Below are 20860 nucleotides of genomic sequence, written 5' to 3'. Positions count from 1 at the left end.
ACTCTGTGTGATCGTTACCCGGGGCTCATACTATACGGAGTCATAATAGGGCGTCAGACGGGGGGATCGTTTTGAGGTTGCACCGCTGGCCCGGAAGTGTCCTTGCACATGTCTGTGTGAGAGGAGCATCACCTACAGTGACTAGTGAAGTAGCAGCTCAGCACAGGTAGAGGACAGCTCCACGTATCATGTGTATTGTCACAGAGTCAGAGAACTCCATACCCGTATAGCAGCTGTGCCTCCTTTGCCAGTGACACCCAATCAGGTAGCAAAACTACAACTCCCAGCATGCCCGGACAGCCAAAGGCTGTCCGGGCATGCTGGGAATTGTAGTTCTGCAACAGCTGGTTGGGGAACACTGCCTTCTGTGCCATGTGTATGCCAGCATCCTGTCAGAATGGGATGCCAATGTATACATGCACAGGTACCATTGACTTCAGTGGCTTGAATGTAGTCAGCTAGCGACTACATTCAGGTCATTTCTCCCGTGTATACTTGTTTTCACTTGGACTGAAAAGTGTAGTACTTGAATGACTGTGTGCAGGAAATGACGTCACTAGCTGACTACCTTCGTGCCATTGAAGTCATGGGGCCAGTGCCAGTTTGTGCATCTATACATCTGCACCCGTTTAGACAGGTTGGCAATGAATATGTGCTACGGAAGACAATGGGGGTGTGAACCCAGACTAAGACACTTGGGGTAGGGTCACATGTGCCAGATTTTGCTGCATATTTTCTTCAGCTGATTTTGCTAACCATTGACTTCAATGGGTAGGAAAATATGCAGCAAAATAAGGCACGTGTGACTTAAAGAGGGACTGCGGTGGAAAACATTTTTTTTTTTTTTTTTTTATCCACTGGTGCCAGAAAAAAATAAAAAAAATGTCAGAGCTTTAAAAAGCTGTGTATGTATCTTACCATTCTTCTTGCTCACATAGTTTAATCTCCCAGCAGGATAAAGTGGGTGTTTCCCAGCAGGCATGACATCACTGAAGCCTGCTGGGGGACCACTTCCGCCCTCACGTGGTTGCAGTGCTGTGATTAATAGAAGACCTCAGGCTCTGTGCATCTTTCAGTGAGGCTCTGTGCATCTTTCAGTGAGGCTCTTTGCATCTTTCAGTGAGGCTCTGTGCATCCTTCAGTGAGGCTCTTTGCAGCTTGCAGTGAGCCTCTGCGCAGCTTTCAGTGAGACTGCGCATCTTTCAGTGAGACTCTGCGCATCTTTCAGTGAGGCTCTTTGCATCTTTCAGTGAGGCTCTTTGCAGCTTTCAGTGAGGTTCTGTGCATGTTTCAGTGAGACTCCGCATCTTCCAGTGAGGCTCTTTTGCAGCTTTTAGTGAGGCTCTTTGCAGCTTTCAGTGAGGCTCTGTGCATGTTTCAGTGAGACTCTGCTCATCTTTCAGTGAGGCTCTTTGCAGCTTTCAGTGAGGCTCTGCGCATCTTTCAGTGAGGCTCTTTGCAGCTTTCAGTGAGGCTCTGTGCAGCTGTCAATCAAACTTAGTGCAGAGAAACACTTCCTAAGTTTGGTATCCTGCCAGGCCGGGAGGAGTCCAAACTCTCTGTATTAAGTGTGGCAGGGAACAGAATAGAGCCACCTAGTGGCCGTATTTTCTATTACATTTTAAACATATTTATGTTGATAATTTTAAAAGCAAACAAATGGGAAAGTGTCTGCTAATTACACAAGGAACACTATAGTAAACGTTTTATTTGGTGACAGGTACTTTTTAAGCCAGCCTCCAGTACTTCTCAGCTGCTGTATGCTCCAGAGTAAGTTGTTTAGTTTTTTCAAGTCTGACCACGGTGCTCTCTGCTGACAACTCTCTATGTTTCAGGAACTGTCCAGAGTAGGAGCAAATGCCCAAAGCAAACCTCTCCTGCTCTGGACAGTTCCTGACATGTACAGAGGTGTCAGCAGAGAGCACTGTGGTCGGGCTGAAAAGAACTACACAACTTCCTCTGAAGCATACAGCAGCTGGTAAGTACCAAAAGGTTTAACACTTTTAAATAGATTTACTCTGGTGGAAAACTTTTTTTAAATTTTTTTTAAATCAACTGGTGCCAGAAAGTTAAACAGATTTGTAAATTACTTCTATTAAAAAATCTTAATTCTTGGAGTACTTATTAGCTGCTGAATACTACAGAGGAAATTCTTTTCTTTTTGGAACACAGTGCATTCTGCTGAATCATGAGCACAGTGCTCTCTGCGGACATCTCTGTCCATTTTATGAACTGACCAGAGCAGCATATGTTTTCAATGGGGATTTTCTCCTATTATCCACAGTTCGTAAAATTGACAGAGATGTCAGCAGAGAGCACTGTGCTTGTGATGTCAGCAGAGAGCTCTCTGTTCCAAAAAGAAAATAATTTCTTCTGTAGTATTCAGCAGCTAATAAGTACAGGAAGGATTTAGTTTTTTTTAATAGAAGTAATTTACAAATCTGTTTAAAGGAAAACTGTCAGATATTTTCTCCCGCACTATCCGCAGGTACTGATGGATAGTGCGGGAGACGCTGATTCCAACAAGCCCTACCTTGCCCGGATCCGGAGCTATCACGCCCCCTTCCGTAGGCTTGCATTGAGGGGCGGAGCGTGACGTCACATGGGGGCGGAGGCGTGACTTCACACGCCGCCGGCCCTGTAGTCGCCCGTAATCAGACCCGGAGCGAACACGCTCCGGGGACTGATTACAAACGGGTTGCCGCGTGCATGATCACGGGCGTCCCCCAGCTGCGGGATTCCCGCAATCAGGCATCTTATCCCCTATCCTTTGGATAGGGGATAAGATGTGTAAGCACCGGAGAACCCCTTTAAATTGAATGCCGCTGGCAATTTAGGGCTCAATGAAAGAGTAGACTACAGCATGTTCCTCTAAGTTGATTTTAGAATGTCAGTTTAGGTTTTAACTATTTGTATTTTTCATTATACATTCTTGATTGTACACGTCATCGGGTGGAGGCTCAAAAACGGTGACGTGGGACGGAACAGGTAGGGTCTGACGAAGCGTGCTGATGCACGCACAACAGCTGTTACCCGGCTCATTGCTCACTAGCTGCGTCCCCGGTAGACTCGTCTATGTGCACCCTGTTACACTGCATCGCTGAACAAAGTATCAGTGACACCGTTATCCTGGTGAGTGATGCCCTTCATTTCCTCCGAGTCTTGTATGAATGAACTTGTTTCCTCTGGGCTTATGGAACCCCAAGGATTTCTAGTGTCTACCGGCTTATATGGTTATCATTTATCTTACCGCATATGTTTGTGTACCTGCTGCCATTCAGAGCCAACACATAGAGGGAGAGTTAGGGGGAACAGTGCCGACTGCTTGGATTTCGACTGTTTCATTTAAGAATTCACTGTTTAGTCAGAGCACACCCCGTTCCTTGCTAAGATACACTCAAGTGGGTTAAAATGGAATCGATGATTCTTCGAACAGTATACCTGAATTGCTGGATGGTGCAGTGGGTGCCGGATGAAGGGACATCAGCTACTTCTTTAATCAATGTAACACCCCGGACATGCTTCAAGTTATAAGCGTTAAGAACCTTGAATTTAAAGTGCTATCATTGGCTGAGAAAGAAACTCTCCTTTTCTGGACTGTCAGTTCTTTAAGATCATACAACAAGTGTGAACAGGTCCCTAGGGGACTGAGAGGAACTCTCGCAATTTGCTGAAGATCTTGACTTCCTGCAGGTATGGAAAAACATCCATCAAGAGTTCCCTGTAGCTAATGTTAAGGGCAGTCATAGAACGAGCAAGAACATACAAAAATCGCAGAGGAACTTTTGAGAGCAAAAACAGAGTTGAGAGCACTTCTGGACGAGGAACAGTTCCAATCCTTCTCCAAAAAGTTAGAGAAGAAAATAGTGGCGTTACAATCTACAATCTATAATCTATATAAGACCAAAAGAAGGACAAGTTTATCCATGATAAACTAGATTTTGCAGCAGACAGAGCTTTTCCTCCATGTGGAGCAAGACATCAGCGCCCTAGATGTGCTCGGGACAACGGAAACAGACAAAAAACTTCGGATTACTGGACGACTGAGTCTGATTCAAGCGGTAATGAGGAACATTAAAGGTGTAAAGAAAATAGGACTGTTCCTCAAAATTTAAACAATGATGGCAATAATAAAAAATCTGGTGCACCTTCCTCTACTGACTCTTTAGGATGAAATCCAGAAGGGGGCAGAGGATAAAAATACGGCAGGGAATCCTCCAGGCCCAAAAGGAATCCACAGAGGAAGAAAAAAGTAACCTGGCACAATTAAACGACCATGTGGACAATTGTGCTGTCATCAACCTTACAGAAAAAGAATTAGACTCTGATACCATTTCAAACATCTATATGATTCGACATTGCATGTCACAGTGGTTGGAAGACAAATGACAAACTGTAATGACAACAAGTGGTGCAGAGAGGCAAACCTCTAAATAAACAGATCATCACATTAGAAAAATGGCGTGTAGTGATACATGTTCTGTACTGGGCGTGAAATTGGACATCACATTCTAAGCTCAGGGCATCAATGTCTACACAAACCATCAGAAGGTGCTTGCATGATAAGGAGGCGGTCCTCTTTGGATTTGTCGAAAAAAAGGGTAAGGCGAGCCACCCAGTGGCGTCAATTCCCTGTATTGCGGATGGAGACGGGCCCTTTGTGATAGACCCTGTGGCCATTAATGAAGTGTTCAAGGGCTTTTATAGTAACCTGTATTTCTCTAAGTCCCCCTCAGTCCAGGATGGGATTCTGCCTTTTCTGGAAGGTTTGCCTCTTATTCCTTTGACTACTGTGCAGGCCTCCGCCTTAGATAAACCCTTCCCGGGTGAGGAAGTTGCGCAGGCTATACGTGACTTGCCGCCAGGGAAGAACCCAAGACTAAATGGTATGGTGAGGGATTGGTGTAGGCTGAATGAAGAGAGGCTTGTCCTGATTTCCCTGAAACTGCTCACTTCTGCTTGTAAACTGGGTGCCCTTCCTATTGCTGCTCAGTATGGACATTAAACTACTTGCTAAGATTTTGTCGAGTAGCTTTTGTCATTCACCCTGACCAGACTGGGTTTATGCCTAATAAAGCCACTGATATTAATGTCTGTAGACTCCAAATGAATATTGCTGCTGCTGGGGAAGAGGTTTCTTTCTCCGGGGTTCGTAATCAGTCTAGATGTTTATAAGGCATTTGATTCAATGGAGTGGCAGTATCTCTTGAGCTTGTTTCAGGTATTTGGATTTGGGCCTCTGCTCCGCTCCTGGGTTCGCCTATTGTATGACAGGCCTAGGGCTCAGATCTGCACGAACCTAGATGTCTCTTTTGCATTTCTCCTGGGTCAGGGGACACATCAGGGCTGCTCATTATCCCCTCTCCTGTTTGCCCTGGTGGTCGTGCCCTTAGCAGCAGCCATTCGGGCTTCCCCAGACATAAAACGTATAAGTACAGGCTCTCTAGTTAAAAAGGTATCCTTGTATGCCGACGATACCCTGGTGTATTTGGCAAATGTGGAAGCCTCTCTGAGCTCCTTTACAGCCTGCAGGTCAATTGGGCCAAATCGTCCATGATGCCTCTATCCACTAGAGCAGCCATACCGGTCTCCCTCCCAGTGGGTCTGCAAGTCTTAGACAGGTTCCGATCTCTGGGGGTGGAGGTATCCCCTTCCCTGGCAGACTTTATCCCCTTTAATTTGGAACCTCTTTTGTCCACCACAGAGGCTTGCTCAGGCACTTCATCAGGTACAAAAACAGTGGGGTGGCATGGCGGCCCCTAATATGCATAATTACTTCCTTGCTTCTCAATTGGTGTATGCAGCTTGGTGGATCGATCTGGATCTGTCTAATGTAGCCAAAGCCTTGGCAGGAGCCCTTATGGGTTCCTATAGGAGTCTCGCCAACACTTTATACAGGTATTCTTCCTCCTCTTCTTACCCCGGTCCTATCCAAACGGTGGCAGCGGTGTGGTTTGTGGTGTCTGGGTGCTTTCTGCTGTCTCTCCCAGAACCCCCTGTGGGCAAATGTACATTACCTTCAGGAGTTGGTGGCAGATGGCTTTTGGGGTACCCATGGTGTCAAGTTTGCTATCCATTTATTTGGGGACAACCAATCGTTCCTGTCCTTTTCTGAGATGCAGGCCCAATTTCATGTCCCTCGGAGCGCCTTCTTTAGGGATCTCCAGTTATGACATGCGGTGGAGGTGCAATTTGGCTTTCTGGATATAGCACCAGCATTTCTTGAGGTGAAGTTGCTCCTGGGTACCACAGGCCTTGCTAAGCCTCTAACTGAAGCTTATGCTCTGCTTCAATCTGCTGGGCCCAGCCCTTCTGCTTTGGCCATCACGAAGTGGGTAGAGGATGTACCAACACTATCTGAAGAGAACTGGAAGAAGTTGGATCGTATGTATTATTCCACCATGGTCAGTCCTAGGGACATGGTAATCCAATCATGTTTCATCTTGTGCTTATACTATACCCCTGTGAAATTGAAACGTATTGGTGTTTCCCATTCAGATGTCTGTTTCCGCTGTATGATGGACATAGGGACATTTCTACATGCAGTGTAGAGTTGCCTCTGTGTGGTGCTGTTTTGGAGAGAAGTGATGCAATTTTTGTCAGACCACTAAGACTCCCTGTACCTTCTGGCCTTCTGTACCTTTGTTTGCTGGGTCTTATCAATGAGGTGGAATCGGGTTCTTATAGACTTATCTTGATTCATTTCCTGCTTTTTTCTGCCTGTAAGATAGTGATTATGGCCCGAAAAGACACTAATTACCCTCCTATCTCCTGGTGGATCAGTATGATCAATAAATATGTCCAGTTATACGAGTCCCTGTACCTTAGTAGGTAGTGCCCGCATAAATTTGATAAAGTATGGATGCCGTGGTTGGTAACATAGTAACATAGTTCATAAGGTTGAAAAAAGACCAGAGTACATCAAGTTCAACCTATAACCCTAATGAGTTCCTACTGAGTTGATCCAGAGGAATGCAAAAAAAAAAAAACCCTACTCGAGGTAAAAATTCATTCCCGACTCCAAATTCGGCATCAGAATAGATCCCTGGATCAACCTTCTGTCCCTATAGATCTAGAATCCATAACCTATAATGTTATTAAAAATGCATCCAGGCCCCTTTTAAATTTATTTTACAGAGTTCATCATGACCACCTCCTCTGACAGAGAATTCCACAGTCTCACTGATCTTACAGTAAAGAACCCCCATCTGTTCAGGTGTAGAGACCATCTTTCCTCAGGACATAGAGGATGCCCCCTTGTTATAGATCATGGGAAAGATCTCTGTAAGGTCCTCTGATATATTTATACATAGTTATTAGGTCGCCCCTAAACTAAATAACCCTAATTCTGATAATATTTCTGGGTACTGTAGTCCTGCCATTCCCCGTATTACTCTGGTTGCCTGTCTTTGAACCCTCTCCAGCTCCCCTATATCTATCTTGTACACTGGTTCCCAGTACTGTTCCCAGTACAGTGACCCCCCGACTTATGATGGCCCCGACATATGATAATTTCAACATATGATGGCCTCTCAGAGCCCATCATATGTTGAAGGCAGCCTCGACATATGATGCTGCTGTGTGTCGGGGCCATCGTACAAACAGCTATCTGACAGCGCTGACAACTTCAGCAACTGACAGATAGTTGTTTAATGTGCTCCGTGTGCCCCGTTCTGCCTCCTGTTACTCACATGCTGTCCTGCTAACTCATGCAGGCTTCCACTGTGAGCTCCGTGTAAGCCCCCCCCCCCCAGTGCAGCTATAGCCAATAGCCTGCAGCATCTTGCTGCAGGCATCCAATGAGCTGCTGGCTGCCCTCCCCTTCCTTTCCTATAGAGCTGTAGTCGGCAGGATCATAATGGAGGACATTCTGTCTCCCCTGAAGGTATTTAAAGAACTGTACAGTACTGTATGCGATGTCACACATCCGATACAATACATATACACACTATACATCAATGTTTCCCTATCAGTGTGCCTCCAGCTGTTGCAAAACTATAACTCCCAGCATGCCCAGACAGTCAATGGCTGTACATGCATGCTGGGAGTTGTAGTTGTGCAACAGCTGGAGGCACCCTGGTTTGTTAAACACTCCCCATACACTCCACATACAATGGTCATCCCAGAACCAATTAGCAGTTTCCCATAGAGATATGTATTCAACATACAATGGTTCCAAGGCCCCAGAGCCAATTACCATTTTTACATAGACATATGTACTCGACACATGATGGTTTCAACATATGATGGTTCTACTGGAACCAATTAATATCATATGTTGAGGGACCACTGTATTCTATGTGTGGTCTGATTAGTGATTTGTACAGCGGTAGAATTATTTCTTTGTCGTGGGCATTTATTCCCCTATTGATGCACCCCATGATTTTATTTGCCTTGGCAGCAGCTGCCCGACACTGGTCACTACAGCTAAATTTACCAAGTCCTCTTGCACGTCAGTTGTCCCAAGTGTATTCCCATTTAATACATAATCCCAGCCTGGATTTTTCCTCCCCATGTGCATTACCTTACATTTATCAGTGTTGAACCTCATCTGCCACTTATCAGCCCAAAACTCCAACCTATCCAGATCCATTTGTAACAGTGCACTGTCCTCTATAGTGTTTACCGCTTTACAGAGTTTACTATCATCTGCAAAGATTGCTACTTTACTATTCAACCCCTCTACAAGGTCATTAATAAATATATTAAATAGAACAGGACCCAAGACTGGCCCCTGTGGTACCCCACTAGTAACAGTCACCCAATCAGAATAAGTACCGTTAATAACCACCCTCTGTTTCCTATCACTGAGCTAGTTACTTACACACATTCTCCCCCAGTCCAAGCATTCTCATTTTATGCACCAACCTTTTTATGTTGCACCGTATCAAATGCTTTTGAATAATCCAGATATACGACATCCGGCGATTGACCCTGGTCCAGTCTGGAGCTCACCTACTCCTAAAAGCTGATCAGGTTAGTTTGACAGGACCGATCCCTAATAAAGCCGTGCTGATATGGAGTCATACAGCCATGCTGTTTTGGAGGCCTTGACTGATTTTCCTGGCAGGTTGTCCCAAGATGTTTAGTGCTCCTTGGATTTCTCCTTTGATGACGGGGGGAAGATTGTGTGATGAGAATGGTGGGCTTGTTCTGCTCAGGAGGTTGCTCAGTACCAGCCCGTATATGTACCCTCTGCTAATGCGATCTCTGATGAATGTATCCTTGGTAGGAAAATGCTGTCTGTATTAGACGATGGCTGTTTTTATTACATGATTCTGCTGTGTATTTTATCTCCCTGGGCTGGTGCTGTGCTGACTGCCCAGATTTATGTTTTGCAGTCACTGATAGAGGCGTCTCGGCACCACCTACATAACCCAGAAGCAAGTTAAGGCTCCCACGGCAGTGTCACAGTTCATTCAGAGTGCTCACATGAAGTAGAAAAGCAAAATTGTACAGATGTAGTTATTGGAAGTACGGAGCATTCACCCAGACTTCTCTTGTATCAAATGCGGTTTATTTGTCACATCACAGGGGAGGCAGAGAAGAAGGACAGCGTGGGGGAGATACAGACAGGCGACGGTACGTTATTGCGCTACCAGCGCTTCAGGGGCCTGACGTCGCCTGTCTCTCTCCCCCACGCTGTCCTCCTTCCCTGCTGCCGCAAGTGATGTGACAAATAAACCGCATTTGATCCAAGAGAAGTCTGGGTGAGTGCTCTGTACTTTCAATAAAGACATCTGTTCAATTATGTTATGTTTTGTATTTCTTATTTGACCAAATAAGAAAAAAAAATACTTAAAAATAAATAAATAAAGCTGTTTGCATGACATTGGGCTATGAGCCAGCTCGCTTCATAATGGCTAATGCCGGACATAATAACTCAGGGTGATGTCCACCATTGTCAGGATTCGGCAGGCTGGAGGTGGATCCTCTGTGTCGGAGAGGGATTGGCGTGAACCGTGCCAGCGGACCGGTTCTAAGTTGCTACTGGTTTTCACCAGAGCCCGCCGCAAAGCGTGATGGTCTTGCAGCAGCGGTAGCAACCAGGTCGTATCTACCGGCAACGGCTCAACCTCTCTGACTGCTGAGATAGGCGCGGTACAAGGGATAAGGCAAGAAACAAGGTCGGACGTAGCAGAAGGTCAGGGCAGGCAGCAAGGATGGTAGTTAGGGGCAACGGCAAGAGGTCTGGAACACTGGCTTTGGATACACAAGGAACGCTTTCACTGACACAATGGCAACAAGATCTGGCAAGGAAGGGAAGGGGAAATGAGGTTAAATAGACAGGGAGCAGGTGAAGGCTAATTAGACTGATTGTGCCAGGCACCAATCATTGGTGCACTGGCCCTTTAAATCTTAGAGAGCTGGCGCGCGCGCGCCCTAGAGAGCGGAGCCGCGCGCGCCAGAACGTGACAGCCGGGGACCGGGACGGGTAAGTGACTTGGCATGCGATTCGCGAGCGGGCGCGTCCCGCTATGCAATTCGCATCCCCGCCGGCAGTGTCAGTGCAGCGCTCCCGGTCAGCGGGTCTGACCGGGGCGCTGCAGAGAGAGGAACGCCGCGAGCGCTCCGGGGAGGAGCAGGGACCCGGAGCGCTCAGCGTAAAAACAATTAAAGGAAATCTGTCATCAGTTTCACCTGCTCTAATAGGTAGTGCAGGTGACACTGATGACAACGATACTTACTTGAACTCGTTCTGTGCTCTGGTTCTTTGGCTATCTACCTTGTGTTGGGGCCGACTTGGAGCATGGGTGGAGCTTCATGACGTCACAGTTGCTGTTTGGTTTGCTAGCAGCAGGACCCAGCAGAGAACAACGGTGGTGATGTCACGAGATTTCCTTGAACCCTTTAGACGCCGCAATCAAAGTTGATTGCGCCATCTAAAATGCAGAAAATCAAGTGCCGGTAGCTCAAGGACGCTGATCTGGTCACCTGCGACAAAATCACGGAGTGCTGATCAGCTGAGAGGACAGGCGGAGGGTCCCTACCTGCCTCCCTGCCGTTGGCGCTCCAATAATGCAGGAAGCCTCCGAAGCCTGTACTAATGGAGCACCGATAACCTTGATCAATGCTGTGCTATTGCACAGCATTGATCAGTGTCCGCAATCAAAATATTACGTGTCATAGTTTCCAATGGCAGTTTTTTTTCCTAACAGTGTGTCTATAGTTGTTGCAAAACTACAACTCCCTACATGCCGGAACAGGCTTCAGCTGTCCGAACAACAACTGAAGACACACTGCCCTATGGAAGAGGCGATAAGTTGTCTAAGGCTGCAGTACTCCTTTAACCCCTTAACGACGCCGGACATAAATGTGCGTCCTGGTGAGCTGGTACTTAACGCACCAGGACTGTTACGCCGAGCGCGCCGGGTCCCCGCTCCTCCCCGGAGCGCTCACAGCGTTCTCCTGTTCGCAGCGCCCCGGTCAGACCCGCTGACCGGGTGCGCTGCGATAATGCCCCCAGCCGGGATGCGATTCGCGATGCGGGTCGCGCCCGCTCGTGGTGCGCATCCCGACCCGCTTACCAGACTCGCTCCCCGTCTGTGCTGCCCTGGTGTGCGCGGCCCCGCTCCCTAGGGCGCGCGCACGCGCCGGGTTTTTGCGATTTAAAGGTCCGGTGCGCCACTGATTGGCGCATGGGTTTTAATTAGTGTCTTCACCTGTGCACTTCCCTATATTACCTCACTTCCCCTGCACTTCCTTGCCGGATCTTGTTGCCATTGTGCCAGTGAAAGCGTTCCTTGTGTGTTCCTAGCCTGTGTTCCAGACCTCCTTGCCGTTGCCCCTGACTACGATCCTTGCTGCCTGCCTTGACCTTCTGCTACGTCCGACCCTGCTCTTGTCTAATCCCTTGTACCGCGCATATCTCAGCAGTCAGAGAGGTTGAGCCATTGCCGGTGGATACGACCTGGTTGCTACCGCCGCTGCAAGACCATCCCGCTTTGCGGCGGGCTCTGATGAAAACCAGTAGCAACTTAGAACCGGTCCACCGACACGGTCCACGCCAATCCCTCTCTGACACAGAGGATCCACCTCCAGCCTGCCGAATCCTGACAAGGACGTACATTTATGTCCTGTGCAAAACCGCGAGCATCGGAGCTATGTTCAGGTATTGCATGGCAGGTCCCGGCTGCTGATAGCAGCCAGGGACCCGCTGGTAATAGCGGACATCCGCGATCCTGCCGATGTCCGGCATTAACTCCTCAGATGCCATGATCAATAACGATCACGGCATCTGCATCATCGCGGTCACTAAAATGGATGATCGGATCACCCGCAGCGCTGCCGCGGCGATCCGATCATCCAGAGTGGCAGACGGAGGTTCCACTCCCCTGGCTCCGCTGCCTTCCACAGTTCTTCTGCTCTGGTCTGCGATCGAGCAGACCAGAGCAGAAGATGACCGATAATACTGATCAGTGCTATGTCCTATGCATAGCACTGAACAGTATTAGCAATCAAATGATTGCTATAAATAGTCCCCTATGGGGACTATTAAAGTGTAAAAATAAAAGTAAAAAAAATTTGAAAAACACCCTCCCCCAATAAAAACGTAAATTGTCCAATTTTCCCTATTTCACCTCCAAAAAGTGTAAAAAAAAAAAAAATTTTATATACATATTTTGTATCGCCGCGTGCATAAATATCCAAACTATTAAAATAAAATGTTAATGATACCGTACAGTGAACGGCATGAACATAAAAAAATAAAAAAAAGTCAAAAATAGCTGCTTTTTTATAACATTTTATTCCAAATTTTTTTTATAAAAAAATGTATTGAAGGTTTTATATAAGCAAATATGGTATCAATAAAAAGTACAGATCACGGCGCAAAAAATGAGCCCTCATGCCGCCGCTTATACGGAAAAATGAAAAAGTTATAGGTCTTCAAAATAGGGGGATTTTAAATGTACTAATTTGCTTCAAAAGTTTGCGATTTTTAAGCGCAGCAGTAATACAAAAGTATGTTATCATGGGTATGATTTTAATCGTATTGACCCAAAGAATAAAGATCATATGTAATTTTTACCGTAAATTGTACGGCGTGAAAACGAAACTAAACTAAACCAAAATTAGCAAAATTGCTGTTTTCTTTTTAATTTCCCCACACATAGTATTTTTTTTGTTGCGCCATACATTTTATGGTAAAGTGAGTGATGGCATTACAACGGACAACAGGTCGCGCAAAAAACAAACCCTCATACGAGTCTGTGGATGAAAATATAAAAGAGTTATGATTTATTGAAGGCGAGGAGGAAAAAACGTAAAAATAAAATTGTCTTTAGAGGGGTACTCCTCACCTAGCATCTTATTCCCTATCCAAGGGATAGGGGATAAGATGTCAGATCGCCGTGGTCCTGCTGCTGGGGACCCCCGGAGCATCGTTACGTCACGGCTCTTCCCCCTCGTGACGTCACAGCCCGCCCCCTCAATACAAGTTTATGGGAGGGGGCGTGGCGGCCATCACGCCCCCTCCCATAGATTTGCATTAAGGGGGCGGAGCCATGACATCACGATGCTCCGGCCCCTGTATCGCCGGTCATTACGCACAGAGCGAGCATGCTCTGTGCAGTAATGACAGGTGGGTGCCGCAGCAGAGATCCCGGGGGTCCCCAGCAGCGGGACCCTGGCGATCTGACATCCTTTGAATAGGGGATAAGATGTCTAGGGGCGGAGTACCCCTTTACGGCCAAAATGGGCTGAGTGCTTAGGGGGTTAAGTGAGCTCACTTCCTCCCAGTGCATTATGGGGCAGCATAGCCATGTGGGAGGAAGCAACGCAACCACGCCAGAAAGTGTGCAGACTCTGCTTTGCCAGGCCAGGCACATAAAATGCAGAGGATGAATTAAGCTTAGTTCTCCCCATTTCATATCCTATTTCCTCCATGTGTTCAGTCAATGAACATGAAATTGGGGGTGGGTGGCTATATGAAATGAGTAGAACTGTCCAGAGTAGGAGCAAATCCCCATTGCAAACCTCTCCTGCTCTGAACAGTTCCTGAGACAGACAGAGATGTCTGCAGAGAGCACTGTGGTCAGAAAGAAAAGGACAACTCAACTTCAGCAGCTGATAAGTACTGATAGGATTAAGATGTTTTTAATAGAAGTAATTTACAAATCTGTTTAATTTTCTGGCACCAGTTGATTTGAAAACATTTTTCCTTTATCACCCTTTCCAGGTGATAAAGCTCCATAGGTGATCTATTGGGAACGTTGTAGATCCTGAAAACCGCTATGTAGTGTTGTGCTTCTGCTTAGTGCAGCTGCTGTATTCCATTGGCTTTTTTCTTCTTTGAAAGAAATGGTACCCACACAATATTAGGGGCTGACTTCTTTTTTTGTTGCCAGCTTGGTATGATAATGGAAAGCTAGTAGAGATAGTGTGATGCTCTGGGCAGTGTTCTATTGGGAAACCTTGGGTCCTGGCATTCATGTGGTCACTTGTTCCGCCTAAATAAACAATGTTGAATACTAAGTACACCCCTCTATGTAATTGTATTCCCAATCCTCTTTCAGCAGGATAATGTGCTCTGCCACACTGCAAAATCTTTTAGAAAAGAAAAGTTTAGGTATTGATATGGTCTCACTGGTGGAATATGCTGGAAAACTAGTCAAATTTATGGAGACTTCACAACTTTAAGGATCTTATCTTAACATCTTGGTGCCACAGGACCCCTTCAGAGGTCTTGTTTGTAGAGTAGCACTTGGACCTCCTTTAGAACTGCAGCAATTCATCATGTTCAACTTGGTGCTGAAATTGTTCTGCAGGAATGTTGGGGCACTGACATTCTCTGAACTGCCCATTCTACCTCATCTCGAGACTCGCTGTAAGATAAAAATCTTAGCCTGTGATGACCAGGAAAACCCGCTCTCATTTTTCCTGGAACAAATCCATGACTATATGACCCTTGTGCCATAGTGCATTGTCCTGCTAAATGTGTCCACCTGGCATAAGGGTTCATCATTTCATGCTGCCAAAATCTTACCCTCCCATCAACAGAAATCTGGATTCATCTGACCAAGTAATATTTTCCACTGCTCAGTGATGCAATTGTTAGCACTCTTTTGAACACTGGCATCTGCTCTTTCTGTCTTTCTTAAACAGCGATGGCACCTGAACAGGTAGTCTACTGATATACCTTACCAGAACTAGAAACAATGGCCCAGAATTATCAATCTCTCTGATACCAAAACTGTCTGGTTTTGCCTGTAGCAACCCATCACAGCCTGGCCAGTCTAGCACTGATGACCAGGCCTTGTTCAAAGTTGTTTAGATAAGACTAGGTCCACACTGCGTTCCTGTCCCTGTTAATCTTTTCCATCGTGATCCCGCTGAAAACGGGATGCCAGCGTATACTCTTAAAGGGAGCATCGGACCCCATTGACTTCAATGGCCAAACTGAGTCACCTATCGGGTGTGGAAATAAAAAATAAATAAAAACTTTCCATGGGACTAAAATGGAGCACAATCCACTTGTCCTGGTACACACAATAATTTCAACCAATTTAAATAATTTTATTCTGCATCCTGAGGTCACATGTCTAATTTTCTATAGATACCACGTGACATGACAGGGTCAGTGTTTTTTAATAAAGTGGCCATTCAGTGTATATTACCAGTAAGAATTGTCCCAGTATTTAGATGTCCAGGCATTTGGAATCCTGTACTTTGGGAGTATATTAATTATAATAAAATGTTATTTAACCCCACTTGCCTGTGCCCTTTTGTGTGCACTCGAGATTCCTTGACAACTGCCTTTTCCATGGATTATTATTTGCTTCTTGAGAATATTGAAGCCCTTAAGATCAATAGCCTAATTCCAAGGTGACACCGCAGCTTCCAATTACGGGGCGCAGCTAAACCTGGTGACATATTGTTTATATGCGGAATATATTTTTGTCATGTCTTGATGGATTAAAGTCTTATTGCTAAAATGTAATTTATATTTTCCTCTTGAGGGTTTTTAGTTTTTCCGTCTATTTCCCAGCATTGTGGGCTCTGAATAACATGCGCCGAGGTGGCTCATTAAGCAGCAGGTAAAATTAAGAATCACAGATTAGCGTGGATTTGGCTCGCTGGCTGCTGAATATTCTTAATGTGCTAATAATACCCCTGTGCCCCTGTGTCTATGTTCTGCTGCTTGGGTCCCTGATTAGAAAGGGATCAATGTCTGCAAGCTGAGAAAGCACAGCGTATTACCAAGAAATATTTCATTTTTGTCCTTTTTATGTTGCACCTGATGTCACTTATTATTGGCTTCTTTCACATCATTTAACACGTGGGTTAGTGATTTAGTAGATTCTTGTTGGGTTGCTTTTTGTGTGTGTGTGAGGGGGGGGGGGGACTTTCTTTTTAATGAATTGGTATTTTCCTTTAGGGTAGGGTCACATGTGCAGCATTCGCAGTGTATTTTGCTGCACATTTTCTGCTGCTGATATTCCTACCTATTGAAAATCTGCAGCAAAATATGCTACGAATGCTGTACTTATCACCCTAACCTTGGGGTAACCCCCCCCCCCCCAGTAATTCTGAAATGCTGCTGTTAAAGGGGTACTCTGCAGGGTTACTCTGGGGACCCCCGCGATCTCCCTGCTGCACCCAGCGTTTGTTTAGAGCGTCGGGTGCAGCGCCGGAGGCTCGTGACATCACGGCAGCGCCCCACTTGTGACATCACGGCCGTGCCCCCTCAATGCAAGTCTATGGGAGGGGGCTTGAAGGCCTTCACGCTCCCCCCTCCCATAGACTTGCATTGAGGGGAGCATGGCCATGACATCACGAGCGGGTGTGACCGTGACATCACAAGCCTCCACGCAAAGTTCACTACGTGCACCGGATGTCTGGAATGCTGCAGCCGTGATAGCAGGGATCCCCAGCAGAGAGACCCCCGCGATCAGACATCTTATCCCCTATCCTTTGGCTGGGTGGAGTGTGTTACAACTGACAACAACGGATCCCGACAGGTCCCACTGACTTTGAATGGGGTGCGTCGGGTTTCCACTTGATGTCCGTTATTTTGCAGGATTTTACCAGAGAAAAAAAAAATGACCCTGCAATACCACGTATGTTTATGTTTATATTTGTTTACTTTTATTAGGGGAGGGGCTTATTAACATTTATTACCTTTTTGTTTTTACATTTTTTTCTCACAATTTATTAGTCCCCATAGGACAGTGTTTAAAGGGCTTATCCAGGAAAAAACTTTTTTTTATATATCAACTGGCTCCAGAAAGTTAAACAGATTTGTAAATTGCTTCTATTAAAAAAATCTTAATCCTTTCAGTACTTATGAGCTTCTGAAGTTGAGTTGTTCTATTCTGTCGAAGTGCTCTCTGATGACACGTGTCTCGGGAACCGCCCAGTTTAGAAGAGGCTTGCCATGGGGATTTTCTTCTAAACTGGGCGGTTCCCGAGACACGTGTCATCAGAGAGCACTTAGACAGAAAAGAACTCAACTTCAGAAGCTCATAAGTACTAAAAGGATTAAGATTTTTAATAGACGTAATTTACAAATCTGTTTAACTTTTGGGAGCCAGTTGATATATAAAAAAATTTTTTTTCCTGGATAACCCCTTTAGCAAACAGTGTGTCTCCAGTTTTTGCAAAACTACAACTCCCAGAATGCCTGGACAGCCATAGGCTGTCCAGGCATCCTGGGGGTTGTAGTTTTGCAACATCTGGAGGCACACTGCTTGGAAAACACTGCCATGGGGACTATTAGATGCAATCTTGTGATTGCAGACACTAAACAATGTTGTGCCATAGGAGTCTATAGCACAGCATTGATCAGTGTTATCGGCGCTCCATTACTACTGGCTGTTGAGGCTACCAGCATTATTGGAGCGCCAATCAGATGAGCCGGAGGCAGGTAGGGATTCCACAATGTGCTTTTTTTCCCACCCATAGAAGTCTGTGGGAGGAAAGACGACAAGATTTACTGAAAGAACTCCATACCCTTAACATGCTACAATGTGGAAAAACACACACAAAAAACCTCCATGTGCATCTCGCGGTGTTTTTTGTGAGCCCAGCCTTACTGCAATATTTCGAATGCAGGTCAGAATTTCCAAGATTCTGATGGTGGCCAAAATCATTTGGTGCTAGGACTGTGCAAATTACACGGCCCCCATAGTCCACAATGTATTCTGCAAAGTATTCTACTGAAAGAACAAGCAAAATGATTATTTCGGCAGCGCAGCTGAAATTCCGTGTGCAGTGGAATTCTATTGTCATTGTTGGGACTCCAGAAGTTCTGAGAGTCATTTCTAAAATTCCTCAGTCTGGATTAGGCCTAGCGCACAACAACCAGATTGTGTGTTTTATTTACCCTTAGGGTATGCTCACATGCCGGAATGTCCGTGCGGAAATCTGCTAAAATATTCTGTACAGACATTCCGCTGCATTGAGCAATGTGTCTCATTGATTTCAATGGGATTCTGCTGCACTGTGCACATGGTGAAATTTCCGTTCTGGAAACATCTGGCATGGAAGTTCAAATTCCGTTGTCCACAGAAAGAATGGACATGTCCATTCTTTCTGCAGACTTAGCACGGAATGCATTTCCGTCTATGAGACAGCGCATTCCCAAGAGGAGATTCCTTTTAAATTACCCAGTGTGAACATACCCTAACTGAACTCTACAGTCTCTGAGCTCTGCCCAGCAGCTGCAAATGAAAGCAAAAATATATGGCACAATGTTAAGTACATTATTTAGCACTATGCACTGAAGGCATCATGATTCTACAGCATTTTTTCCCAACCAGGGTGCCTACAGCTGTTGCAAACCTAACTACAACTCCCAGCTTCCATTTGGCTGTCAAGGCTTGCTGGGAGTTGTTGTTTTGCAACAGCTGGAGGCACCCTGGTTGGGAAACCCTGCTCTACAGTCTAGCTCAGCTCAAAGGGAAAGGAAGCTTAAAGGAGTATTCTAGTAAAAAAAATAAAAATAAAAATGTTTTTTTTCATATCAACTGGCTCCATAAAGTTAAACAGATTTGTAAATTACTTCTATTAAAAAAATCTTAATCCTTCCAGTACTAATCAGCTGCTGGAGTTGAGTTGTTCTTTTTCTGTCTCAGGAACTGTCCAAAGCATGAGAGGTTTGCTATGGGGATTTGCTATGGGGATTTGCTCCTACTCTGGACAGTTACTGAGACAGACAGAGGTTTCAGCAGAGAGCACTGTTGTCAGACAGAAAAGAACAACTCAACTTCAGCAGCTGATAAGTACTGGAAGGATTAAGATTTTTTTTATAGAAGTAATTTACAAATCTGTTTAACTCTCTGGAGCCAGTTGAAAAAAAAATGTTTACCACTGGAATACCCCTTTAAATATCCAGCTCTATGCACTCTATACACTGTGCTGAGCCAAGGTCCCACCTGCATTTCCTGACTTTTGTCTCAACCGGCTGCTGCAGGAGACAATTTGCTAGTAGGACTGCAGGCAGCACCAGAAGGAGGACCCCTGGTGGTCAAATTTCTAAGGGTTAATTTAACACATAAAATTACAACATTTTATTAAGACGTATATTAAACAAGTGATTTAAAATTTTCTAATCTATAATTTATTAAATTTCATTCATAGTGACAGGTACCATTTAAGGTTTAATAGTTTTTTTTTTTTTTTTCCGTTTACAATTCAGGTATTAGTTTGTTTTTTTGTCAAAAGAGGCTTAAAAAACTATACTAAAACTGCCCGTGTGAAAGCGTCCTAAAGGCGCTGTATTATTGCTGCAAGGCCCAGCCTGACGGCAGTAATATGCATGGTAAAATTGAGCCATAATATGAAACACGCCAAATGTGGGAAAAGTCTGTGAAATCCACATAAAGGGGGTTTGCAGGAATATAAGATGTTCCTGTTTTGTGGCCGGTGGGCTTACAAAGTAGACCTTTCCAGCTATAGATTCTTGTACGGGTGTCATGTTATTATGAACCATGTGCATACCTAAGTGGGTATCTGCTTCTCTTTCATTGACTGTAGGTCTATTCATATTTTTCTCCCAAGGAAATAGTAGGCCTGTGTCTGTATTGTAACATTTTCCCCGTGCTCTCTGGGTCATTGTGTTTGTGTGTCACGTAGTAGACTCCGTAATGCTGGTACACAGCGCCACCTTGTGACCAACACAAAGATACAAATCAGCCTTTTTACTATTTTGGTCACAGTATGAAATGAATTGCAAAAATGCATCCAATAAATAAGTCATAGAGCATAATAACCTGTTACCGTCTTGGGAAAAATTCAGTTTTTCATGTTAAGAAATAAGTGAAAATTAGAATTGAGAACAGAGGTTTATTTTTTTTTCTTCCATAGAAGACTGTTCCATTTTTTTATAACCATGTCCTGACATCATGACACACATATATAGGTGCCCTTTAATCTCCTGACCAGAGCAAGCTGTTACAGCTTATGGAAAGTCCAGCTTTGTGTTATTCTGGCTGGCTTTTAGGGGCACATTGTGGGAGACTGGGGATCATGGCTGACACTGGAGATTTACTGGGGCCAGAACTGTTTATAGGTATGAAAGGGCATATATTAAACTGCTGACGACACTATATAGAGATCGAAGAGAGGGGTGTAAGGATACCATGTGTTGTTGTCATGTTATCCCAATGTCTGAGGAAAACATTGTTTTATTTCCTGGCCACCGCCACATCAAGTGTCCAGGAGGCAGGCTCTTCTTGTTAGGTGCCCTGACCACTAGAGCTGTCAGTCATAGCTGAGAGGAGAGGCTAGTCAGCTGTTAATATATAGAGCCCTAGGGACCAAATTAGAAGAGTCCACCTCCTGGACACTTGCCTAGTGGCAGCTGCATCAGGTTGGTTTCCAATAGTGAGGGATAGAAGATTTTCATTGATCATACAGA

General features: G+C 45.2%; 1 protein-coding gene across 4 annotated transcripts in view; it reads left to right on the top strand.

The window, feature by feature from the left end:
* The first annotated feature begins 27 nt into the window (after nt 1–27).
* The window catches only part of GSTCD (glutathione S-transferase C-terminal domain containing), a 159745-nt gene continuing 138912 nt past the window's right edge, over nt 28–20860 (top strand). For 3 of the 4 annotated variants that reach the window (XM_056566102.1, XM_056566093.1, XM_056566080.1), the window contains exon 1: nt 28–166. The gene's annotated coding sequence lies outside the window, so the exon portion shown is untranslated. Of the gene's footprint in view, nt 167–552; nt 638–20860 lie in introns of those variants that run through there. The other variant, XM_056566085.1, reaches the window with a different exon arrangement.

Source organism: Hyla sarda, chromosome 1, assembly GCF_029499605.1.
Source record: "Hyla sarda isolate aHylSar1 chromosome 1, aHylSar1.hap1, whole genome shotgun sequence".
NCBI classification, from domain to species: Eukaryota; Metazoa; Chordata; class Amphibia; order Anura; family Hylidae; genus Hyla; species Hyla sarda.
Note: the sequence above shows the minus strand (reverse complement) of the source record. Positions and strands in the feature narration are given on the sequence as shown.